Genomic DNA, 12,349 nt, shown 5'->3' with positions numbered 1-12,349 from the left:
ATCACTAAATTCTACACCTGAAACTAATATTACACTGTGCATTAACTAACTGTAATTTAAATAAAAACTTGGAAGGAAAAAAAAGAAATGTTAGAGCAGGGAGCCAGAAGCAAAGTTAAAGCTCAACAGAGAAAATATGAATGGAGACATCATCTTCACACTGGTAAGATTTGGCAAAGAAGGGACCAAAGACAAAAAGGAGTTTAAAGACAAGTCCTTGGAAAATACTAAAACTTAGAAGGTGGCAAGAGAAAGACAAGTCAAAAAAGGAAAAGTCAGAAAAAAGGAAGAAAAACTGAAACAAAAAATTATAGAGTAAACTCTATAAAAACAAAAATTAAAAATGGACAAAGGACTTGAACAGGCATTGTTCCTAAGAATATATGCAAATGACCAAAAACTAAGATGAAAGATACTCAACATCACTAGTCATTAGGGAGATGCAAATCAAAAATATAATAAAATACCATCTAACGCCCATTAATATGCCTTCTATTAAAAAAAAAAACAGAAAATAACAAGTGTTGGCTGGAATGTAGAGAAACTGGAACCCTTGTTGCGCTGTTGGTGGGAAAATAAAATGGTATAGTCCCTGTGAAAAACAGTATGGCTTTTCTTCAAAAAATTTAAAAAAAAAAAGAATTGCCACATAACCTAGCAATTCCACCTCTGAGTATATATGCCAAAAATAACTTAAAGCAGGGTCTCAAAGAGATATTTGTACACCCATGTTCATGGCAGCACTATTATAGTAGATAAAATGTAAAACAACCCAACTGTCCATGGACAGATGAATGGATAAGCAAAATGTGTTTTATACACACACACACACACACACACACACACACATACACACACACACTGGAATATTACTCAGCCTTTTTTTGTATACTTTTTATTGGAGTTCAATTTGCCAACATATAGCATAACACCCAGTGCTCATCCCGACAAGTGCCCCCCTCAGTGCCCGTCACCGACTCACCCCAACCTCCCGCCCACCTCCCCTTCCAGCACCCCTTGTTCATTTCCCAGAGTTAGGAGTCTCTCATGTTCTGTCACCCTCATTGATACTTCCCACTCATTTTTCTCTCCTTTCCCCTTTAGTCCCTTTCACTATTTTTATATTCCCCAAATGAATGAGACCATGTAATGTTTGTCCTTCTCCGATTGACTCACTTCACTCAGCATAATACCCTCCAGTTCCATCCACATTGAAGCAAATGGGGGGTATTTGTCATTTTTAATGGCTGAGTAATATTCCATTATATATATAGAACACATCTTCTTTATCCACTCGTCTTTCGATGGACACCGAGGCTCCTTCCACAGTTTGGCTATTATGGACATTGCTGCTATAAACATTGGGGTGCAGGTGTCCTGCCATTTCACTGCATCTGTATCTTTGGGGTAAATCCCCAGCAGTGCAATTGCTGGGTCGTAGGGCAGTTCTATTTTAACTCTTTGAGGAACCTCCACACAGTTTTCCAGAGTGGCTGTACCAGTTCACATTCCCACCAACAGTGCAAGAGGGTTCCCCTTTCTCCACATATTGAAAGATATGAATTTAGTGTCATCATAATACCTATTCAGTCCCTGTTTTTGTGGCTTATTTCTTTGGGCTTCCTCTTTCTTTTACAGAGTCCCCCTTAATATTTCTTGCACAGCTGGTTTGGTGGTCACATATTCTTTCAGTTTCTGCCTATCTTGGAAGCTCTTTATCTCTCCTCCTATTCTGAATGAGAGCCTTGCTGGATAGAATATTCTTGGGCAGCATGTTCTTCTCATTTAGGACCCTGAATATATCCTGTCAGCCCTTTCTGGCCTGCCAGGTCTCTGTGCAGAGGTCTGCTGTTAATCTAATATTGCTTCCCATATAAGTTAGGGATCTCTTATCTCGTGTTGCTTTAAGGATTTTCTCTTTATCTTTGGAATTTGCAAGTTTCACTATTAAATGTTGAGTTGTTGACCGGTTTTTATTGATTTTAGGGGGGGGTGTCTGTCTCTCTATCTCCTGGATCTGAATGCCTGTTTCCCTCCCCAAGTTAGGGAAATTCTCAGCTATGATTTGTTCAAATATGTTTTCTGGTCCTCTGTCCCTTTTGGCTCCCTCTGGAACCCCAAATAAACAGATTTTCCTTCTGAGGCTGTCATTTATTTCCCTTAACCTTTCCTCACGGTCTTTTAATTGTTTTTTTTCTTTTTTCCTCAGCTTCCTTCCTTGCCATCAACTTGTCTTCTATGTCACTCACTCTTTCTTCTACCTCATTAACCCTCGTCGTTAGGACCTCCAGTTTGGATTGCATCTCATTTAATTGACTTTTAATTTCAGCCTGATTATATCTAAGTTCTGCAGTTATGAAGTCTCTTGAATCCTTTATGCTTTTTCTAGAGCCACCAGTAGCTTTATAATTGTGCTTCTGAATTGGCTTTCTGACATAGGATTGTAATCCAAATTCTGTAACTCTGTGGCAGAGAGTACTGTTTCTGATTCCTTCTTTTGTGGTGGGTTCTTCTTTCTAGTCATTTTTCTCAGTGCAGAGTGGCTAAAAACGAGTTGTACTTGTTAGAAGTGCAAACTCTTCTCTCTGTAACGCTCCAGCTGTTCTCTCTTTAAATCTCAGGCCGAATTCGTAGGATGATTTGAAAGTTATCTAGTAAGTTGGTGGAGACAGGTGACTTGGGGACCCTACTCTTCTGCCATCTTGCCCCATTTACTCAGCCTTAACAAGGAAGGAAACTCTGACTTATGCTACAGTATGAAGTATTGAGCACATTATACTAAGTGTAATAAGCCAGTCACGAAAAGACAAATATTGTCTGATTCCATTTATATGAGTTACTTAGGCTAGTCAAAATCACAGAAACAAAAAAATAGAATGGTAGTTTCCAGGGGCTTGGGGGAAGGAGAAATAAGGAGTTCTTATTTAATGGGTTTCAGTGTTATAAGATTAAAGTGTCCTGGAGATGGATGGTGGCATTAGTACCATAATAATGTTAATGTACTGAATAGTACACTTAAAATGATTAAGATGGTAAATTTTATTTTGTGTATTTTACCACAATAAAAAAGGGAAAAAAACAGAGTGGAGGGCCCATCATTTATACTCTGGGCGGCATGAGAAAGGACTCACAGATTTGTCCAATTCTGAGGTGCCAGTATGACCACTTCCTGCAGCACTTTGCCTTTTTACAATGCTCCATTATCTTACACAGTTTGCCCAGATTGCCCTTAAGTGGTACATACATTCCAACTTTATACCTTGAAACACCCTAGAACATCTCCCCCCAGCCATGTTGGCCACACTAGGAACACATTAGAAGTTATCATCTCAAATTCATGATCATCATCTTCCTCCTCCTCCTCCCAGACATGAAAAGAATAGATACCCCAGCCAGTTTTCATACATAAAGAGAAAAAAATTCCTTTCTCCTTTCCTTTATGAAGACAAACTAAACAATAACACAATTGTGGACAGGTGAACAAATTACCATCTGAATATGCTCCAAAGGATTTGGACAGTCAGGCAGGCATAATGAAGATTGCAGGAGAACACTCCTCTCTGGACTACTTGATGGCTCACAGTGGAGATAATGACACATGCATATGTGCTCAGCATATGAATAGATTATGGCCTTGCAGTCCCTGAAAATCACATCCTATGGCCAGGCCACAGGCCAAATACCAGCCTGCATCATCTTGACTTTTTCAATATTATCAAAGAAAAAAACATGCACCTGGTTAGTGGGGACTACTAGAGAGGCTTCCCAGAAAGGACATTCTCTCTTGCTTTTCCAAAATGTAAATTAAAATGAAAATTCTATTTGAAATCTCTCCTTCCCCTACACAATGTTCACTACCTGTACAAGTCATCAACTACTAAATTTATTCGTATTTCCCTAGGGGCTATATTCGAAGTTCAAATGTCCAAATACCCAGGCTAGAACAAACCTTTGTGGCTTTCCACTTGATGAACCTGAGTTCATACTTCCTTCCATTGGACTCATATTTTTTATACTCAATCTGACATATGAATGATATAATGAATGAGAATTTTATAGTATTAAGTATCAGGAGCTGTACTATGGCTTTATTTATTATCTCACTGCAGCTTCAGCACACAGGGAGGGTCATAAAATATCTACAGTGTAAAAATGAAGAAATCCTGGATCAGAGAAATTAAATGCTTCTCCCAAGGCTACAGTTTCAAGAAGTGGCAGAGCTCAGACTAGGACCTGTGGTGTGTCACTCCAAAACTCACACTCTTATATAGGAAGAGGATGTTTCACACCATATTTAACTACCACCTCTGTATCCTTGTAGTTAGTAAATCTCTCTGAGGGTAACCCTGAGGCCACAGCAGTGACCACTACCACTTGGTAGGATTATAGAGCACTCCAAGAGGAGTGTTTGAAATATGTACAGTGGCTAAAGAAATACACTTGTAGTGCCCACAATTAAAGATTTGGTGCATGAGAGTGCTAGGGGCCAAACACATCCCTGAAAGGCTGCATTGAACAGCAACATGCCTTATCAGGCAAGAGATCCAGGAGACATTACATACAGCAAAACAATATGCTCGGTATAGCCACATTCTTCATAGGGATATAAAGTAAGTTAGTTGAATGGAGGACTAAATTTTTAGCAAGAGTTGTCAACATGCTAGCTATTTTCTCCCCCTTATGAGAGACTAGGCCTTTGTACTCAATCCAAAAAGACACAAATAAACATTCTACTTTAATGGGAGGTAACCTCCTGGGGAACTGCCACATTTAGAGCCCACACTGACTTTCTTAAACACGTGCTCCACTTGGAGCTAAGCAACAGTTGTCCAGTCTTCCTATTCAGTTTCTTTATGGATCAATGCCATCTTTTAATGGTGTCTGTAGCAAGGCAAAAATATGGGGCATGAATGGTCCACATAATATTCCAAATGTCTACCTACTGATGAGTGGTTTTGGCTACGACTATAGCACCATTATGTCACTGATGTGGTCAATGAATCCAAATAGAAGACATAGTCCAGACAAGAGTCCTTAACTGGGGATCTCAGGGTGGCTCAGCGGTTTAGCGCCTGCCTTCAGCCCAGGGTGTGATCCTGGGGTCCCGAGATCGAGTCCCACATTGGGCTCCCTGCATGGAGCCTGCTTCTCCCTCTGCCTGTGTCTCTGCCTCTCTCTCTCTCTCTCTCTCTTTCTCTGTGTGTGTGTGTGTGTGCCTCATGAATAAATAAATAAAATCTTTTAAAAAAAAAGAGTCCTTAACTATTGCTTCTATTTGCTATGGTGACAAGCTTGTCAAGGTCATACTCAGAAAAGGGATCCACTATAGTGCATGCCCAGTGGTAACCTTGAGGAAAGGGTAGACATCTGGTACTTTTGACTTTGGAAACCAGAGATCCCCTCTATATTCAACTGTGCAGTTGGCACTCTGCACACATTTCCTGGCTCCTTGGCCTGATATGCTGGAGTCAACAGGTCTTGTTTGGGGACCAGATTTCAAATTACAGATGAACAACCATGCCTTGATGCATAGTTTATCCAGGTAACCATGGTCCTAACCTGAACAGTGCAAGTATTGTTGGTTTCACTGATTTTCACCTACAAATGACCTTTATCCATGGGTATGCACAAGAGACACATAAAGAAGGTGTATGTCTTTTGCAATTTGCTGATAATGTTCGTCTCCACAGAGGCTGAGTTGGAATTACCCAGTCATTCACCTAATAGAAGGTGGTTCATACTATCAACCTGAGAGTTTCTGTGCAGGGGGTCAATCAAATGTAACAAGGTGCACTTGGGGTTTCTTCCAGGACAAGAAGTACAGTCCACTTCTCCACTCATTGAGCACAATGCTCTTTCTCATGCACAAATGCAGTTTTTATTGGGGTAGTATCCATAGCCTACCAGAAGACATGTGCCTTTAACTTAGCTGAACCAGACCCAGGCATCCTCATAAACCTGGGTGTAATAAAACTGCAAGAAATGCTGGCACATTCCATACATATCAGACAACCAAATCTGGAGGGTAACAGGACACAATTTCCTGTACCTCTGAGACACCATTAATGCCTTGTTTATTTCTTCCCTGAATATACCACTTCCACTTCAAAATGGATGTTTCTTGGTAAACACCCAATTTGTTCATGTTTTCATTTGGTACCCATCCCATAATAAACAAGTAAGTTAGTCACAATACTTGTTCCTGCTTTGTTATTCTCATGATGTCCACTAACACCACTAACAAGCCAGAAATGGGGTATATCAATTAGTGGTTTCAGGTAAGCATCAATACAAGGATCAAAGTGTGGCACTGGCTAGTGGATACATCGTTTTGACACTGGTTCCATCTTGCAAAAATGTCAGTTGATAACAATTTCACTCCAAATATGCTTCATGGATAATTTGCCCAAGTGGAAATCTGTGCACAGCTTGTTGAAAATGTTTTTAAGTAATGTTCTTGGTCAATGTAGATGTCTTCTGAATAATCTTATAAGATAGGATAAACAGGATCTACATGTTACATATAAGTGCATACAAACTAAATAAGCTTATCATGTGCTTTGTAACTACTGGGTATTTACTCCAAAGATACGGAGGTAGTGAAACAATAGGACACCGGCCCTCCAATATTCATAGCAGTAATGTCCACAACAGCCAAACTGTAGAATAAGCCATGATGTACTTCAACAGATGAATCGATACACACACACACACACACACACACACACACACACACAATGGAATATTATTCAGCCATCAGAAAGGATGAATACCTACCATTTACATCGACGTGGATGGAACTAGAGGCTATTATGCTGAGTGAAATAACTCAATAGGAGAAGGACAATTATCATGTGGTTTCATTCATATGTGGAATATAAGAAATAGTGACAGGGACCATAAGGGAAAGGAGGGAAACTGAGTGCAGGAAAATTAGAGAGGAAGGCAAACCATGAGAGACTCCTAACTCTGGGAAATAAACAAAGGGTTGCGGAAGGGGAGGTGGGTGGGGGGATGGGGTAACTGGCTGATGGGCATTAAGGAGGGCACATGAGATGAGCACTGAGTGTTATACTATATGTTAGCAAATTTAATTTAAATAAAATATTAAAGAATTTTAAAAAAGAATCCAAGCCATCCTCCAGTGGCTACTTGGCTATATACAAACAATAAATTATACACCAGCAAACATCTTAGGTAGCCACCCAAAGTGTATATACTTCATCCTATAAACCAAGCAACCATTGTTGCAGTACCTAAACATGAAACAAAGTCTTAGAGTCCTTGTATAGAATTCTGACCTGGGAGTGACCTACACTTCCACCACTTGCAGAAGAAAAGGCTATGACCAACAATTCCCACTTGTAGAAACTATGAGGATAAGTGGTCTGGGACTGTATCCAAATTTAATCACTCAAGAGGAGCCCTTAGAAAGAAAAGGGGATGCACAACAGTGTGATAGGTCACAAAATCCTAGGGGCCAGGGACTATCTACCAGTCAGTCACAGCAAATGCCTATTTCTAAAAGTATTCATATGAATGAATAAATAAATATAATATAATATAATATAATATAATATAATATAATATAATAAAAGTATGCATTGAACATAATATTGAAGACAAGCTCTTTCAGGTGAGAGACTTGGCAGAAGTTCTGTTATGGGTTAAATTGTTCCCTTCAAAATTGTTCCCTTCCAAAAACTCATATGTTGAAATCCTATCACCCAATTCCTTAAACGGGTTCTTATTTTGAAAAGGGTTTTACAGAGGTAATCAAGTTAAAATGATGACTTTAGAGTGGCCCTAAATTAATATGACCAGTATCCTTATAAGAAGAGGAAATGTGGAAACAGATACATATACATGGAAAATGCTATTTGAACATGTAGAAGGCAGTCTACAAGCCAAGGACAAAGGTCCAGACAGATCCTTTCTGCACAATCTTCCTTCACATCACATATAACCAACAATATCAACAATTCCATGTTTTACTTTGAGGCCCACATGTGTGACAGAATAAGTTTTTGTTGTTAAAGCCACCCAGTGTGGGTTCTTTCTTATGGCAGCCCTAGCAAATTAAAACACTCTCTAAAGGCAAGGACAATTTGTGTCAAATACACCCATATTCTAAAGTGAAGGGCTGATCACCTGGCAAATAAATGATACCAAACATGTCTGCCAGCATTACTCCATTTAACTACCAAAGAGATATAAAAAAATTAACATAGAAGAAAGAGAAAACAAATTTTTAGCGAATTTTGCCAGTGTGCTGAGTATTTTCTAAACACTCACAAGGACAGGACAAGTACTGTTTCTGTCTTGCTACAGATCACTGACCAAGAGCTTCAGAGAAAGTGACTGATGCCTGTGAAGGCTGAGGGACACAGGAACAAGTATGTGACTCATACAGGTATAATCAAGACATTAAGGCCCAAGGTGCCCCTGGAGAAAGGAAGTAAGTGTATGCCTTGTGAATGAATAGCAATTCCACAGAAAGATGTTGATTTCCTGTGTTGACAGGTTGTTGTGGGGAAAGAAGACTGAGTATTCTTTCATAGGGAGGCCACCCAACAGGACTGCTTAGTAAGGAAGAAAGACAACAGAAGTGATGCTAATAGCAGGCCTAGGGATTGAGGGGAGTGTCGAAGAGACAAGTCAGAGGAAAGTCACTGCATGTGACAGGGGCATGAAGTCTGAGGTCCCTGAAGAAAAATGAAAATGTTTCCCGGAAGCATCATATCATGTTATTGTCCACATCTCAGAGCCTATATCCACATTACAACTTAGCCAACCATGTCACTGTATGCTCTTCTCTCACTGAGGAGCACATCAGGGGGAAAAGTAGGAGAAACTGGTCACTGGAGAGTAGACTGAGAACAGAAAGACAAGAAGTGTTTGCCTGTTACTGCCCCCACACTCTTATATACACATCCCTTGCAGGATTCCAGTCTACAAACAGGACCCAGCTGGGAATGAAAGATATTCCCCAACATTCAAGAACTGAGGCAAACCTGGATTAATACACAGGAACAGATTTCTTACCACATGGACATGGCAATGGAACATTTGGCTATGTAAGAATAACCAAAAAAACTATTGGATATTCCTGGGCTTTCCTCCAAGCCATGGGCAGAAGTCCTCAAGTTGTTTTTTGGGGAAAAGAACACAAATACAGTTACTTCCGTTATGAACTCATTAACATTATTAGCTCAACAGGAACTCAAAGAAATAGTGATCAAATACAATTCTAATGAAATATGACAACAAAGAAGTCATAGTGAGAACTGCAGGGGAGCCACGCATGCCTGCATTATTGGATAACACAAGCCGGGAGATTCTCAGCTACCCCAAAACATATACTTTTATTATTTTTAAAGGAACATTCAAAATTACAAAAGACATTATCAGAAAATTCCCTACTTCAAAGACCCCTGCATGCCTGGTCAGCAGTGAGATAATCCAGTTTTGTTTATTTTTTTTACCAGTTTTTAAATATCTTTATTCACAATTCAGTATAATACTGGTATGTTTGAGTGCTATATGTATGATAAAACAGATTATGAAAAGCATATTTACAGTGAAACCACTATTTTATATAACAGAATCATCTGATATACTATCTCTTACAATAACAACTCAATAGAGTCAACTCTACCCTTTGAATGGACCAATTTTGTGATTCTCCTAGAAAGTTTTGAGTTGAACATAGTTTCTTGCTGCTTCTCTCTCTCTGATCCAAGGCTTAAGAAAATATTCCTAGAAATCAGCAATTAGAACCAGACCTCTCTAGGATTGAAGAGAGACAGGAGTGAGAAAAGGGACATCCTGTCACATTTTAGAGGCCCGCAACTGTTATGCTTTGCAGGATAGTGGGGAGAGGGAATATGCAATGGAGGAGGAAATATCAGTCCCAACTGAAATGCATATGCAATATGGTCAAGGAGATGCTATGCTTACAAAACCACATTCATCTTCTTTACCTCTAATTTTAAAATAATTCATTCCCTTGTTGGGTATGCAAGTGAGCAATAGGGGAAGCAGTGCATCTGCAGTACCAGCTGGTGCTAAGAATTTCAACACTTTGAGAAGATGCAGGCTAGAGAACTTTATTAGGCACCGGAGGGGTTCTTCTTTCTTGCCAAGATGCCCCCATTTAAGTCAGTTTTGAATTTCATTTTAAGTTTATATTGTACAAATTCTAGTCTTAGTTGAGAATAGTCTCCGAAAGTTTCTTGAGTCACTCCCTGGATTCTCTTACTATTCTGTATTCATGAACAATCCTTGAATCCATGTATATACCCAGCCCAAAGGTTTTGTTTGTTTGTTTTGTAGAGGTGTAATAGACTTGTGAGTTTCAGAGGTCTGATTATACTGTTTAAAAACAATAGCCTTAAGAGAGTCCAGATACCAGCTTCTGAGGTCCATTTTCACAATCTAATGGTGTTGGCTCGCAACTATCAGTGCTTGCCCCAGAAGGGGTAGATTGTTCTTCAGCTCGGAGGAAGAAGTCATATGAAGTTTGGGAATAATACACCACATAAGCAGGTTTATACTGGTGTGGCTTTCCATACTGCATTCCCCAAGCAATTCAAATCCATACTACACTTTCCTCAGCATCTCTGAAGCTGATCATCACATTTTTTAATGCTTCCTAAAGAATTTTTTAAATGATCTTTTGAATTGTTCCATATCAAATAGGTTAATATCTTCACCTGATCCTTCACTCACTTAAAAAATAATCCCAAGCTTGCTGGTGCTGATAAAACCAAGTATAGGGGGAGGAGCAAGATGGCGGAAGAGTAGGGTCTCCAAATCACCTGTCTCCACCAAATTACCTAGAAAACCTTCCAATCATCCTGAAAATCTATGAATTCGGCCTGAGAATTAAAGAGAGAACACCTGGAATGCAACAGTGAGAAGAGTTCGCGCTTCTATCAAGGTAGGAAGACGGGGAAAAAGAAGTAAAGAAACAAAGGCCTCCAAGAGGGAGGGGCCCGCGAGGAGCCGGGCTGAGGCCGGGGCGAGTGTCCCCAGGACAGGAGAGCCCCGTCCCGGAGACGCAGGAGCTGCACCGACCTTCCCGGGCGGAAAGGGGCTCGCGGGGAGGTGGAGCAGGACCCAGGAGGGCGGGGATGCCCTCGGGCTCCCCGGGACAGTAACAGACACCTGCGCCCCGGGAGAGTGCGCCGAGCTCCCTAAGGGCTGCAGCGCGCACGGCGGGACCCGGCGGGACCAGGAGCAGCTCGGAGGGGTTCGAGCGGCGGCTCCGCGAAGGGGGCTGCACGGCCCCGGGAGCAGCTCGGGGGGCTCGGGCAGAGGAAGAGGCTCCGTGCAGAGGGGGCTGCGCGGTTCCAGGAGCAGCTCGGAGGGGCTCGGGCGGCAGCTCCGCGGAGGGGGCTGCGCGGCAGCGGCCCGGGAGCGCGAATCCACCAGCGCAGGCTCCGGAGCACAGGGCGCCGGGACACAGCCCAGGATCCGGCCTCCCCCCGGGACGGGCAGAGGCCGGGAGGGCCCAGGACAGCAAGGAAGCTCCTGCCCCAGCTGAGCAGATCAGCGGCCCCGCCCCGGAGCCTCCAGGCCCTGCAGACGGAGTTCCTGCCGGAGCTGAATCCAGGTTTCCAGACCTGGCCCCGCCACTGGGGCTGTTCCTCCTGCGGCCTCAGGGGGTAAACAACCCCCACCGAGCCCTGCACCAGGCAGGGGCACAGCAGCTCCCCCAACTGCTAACACCTGAAAATCAGCACAACAGGCCCCTCCCCCAGAACACCAGCTAGACTGACAACTTCCAAGAGAAGCCAAGGGACTTAAAGTACACAGAATCAGAAGATACTCCCCGGTGGTTCTTTTTTTTTTTTTTTTTTTTTTGTTTTGTTTTGGTTTTTTTTGCTTTGTTTTGCTTTTTGATTTGTTTCCTTCCCCCACCCCCTTTTTTTCTCCTTTCTTTTTCTTTCTTTTTCTTCTCTTTTTTTTCGTTTTTTTTTCTTCCCTTTTTTTTTTCTCTTTCTCTTTTCTTTCCTTCTTTCTCTCCTCTCTTTTTCTCTTTTTCCCAATACAACTTGCTTTTGGCCACTCTGCACTGAGCAAAATGACTAGAAGGAAAACCTCACCTCAAAAGAAAGAATCAGAAACAGTCCTCTCGCCCACAGAGTTACAAAATCTGGATTACAATTCAATGTCAGAAAGCCAATTCAGAAGCACTATTATACAGCTACTGGTGGCTCTAGAAAAAAGTATAAAGGACTCAAGAGACTTCATGACTGCAGAATTTAGAGCTAATCAGGCAGAAATTAAAAATCAATTGAATGAGATGCAATCCAAACTAGAAGTCCTAACGACGAGGGTTAAC

The 12,349-nt window shown here is 41.5% G+C and overlaps 1 pseudogene; it reads right to left on the bottom strand.

The window, feature by feature from the left end:
* Nucleotides 1-9,939: 9,939 nt before the first annotated feature.
* LOC144308956 (centromere protein N-like) overlaps nt 9,940-12,349 on the bottom strand; it is a 54,726-nt pseudogene continuing 52,316 nt past the window's right edge.

The sequence above is a fragment of the Canis aureus genome, chromosome X, assembly GCF_053574225.1.
Source record: "Canis aureus isolate CA01 chromosome X, VMU_Caureus_v.1.0, whole genome shotgun sequence".
Lineage (NCBI taxonomy): Eukaryota > Metazoa > Chordata > Mammalia > Carnivora > Canidae > Canis > Canis aureus.
The sequence above is the reverse complement of the archived record's forward strand: the minus strand, read 5'-3'. Positions and strand labels throughout refer to the sequence as shown.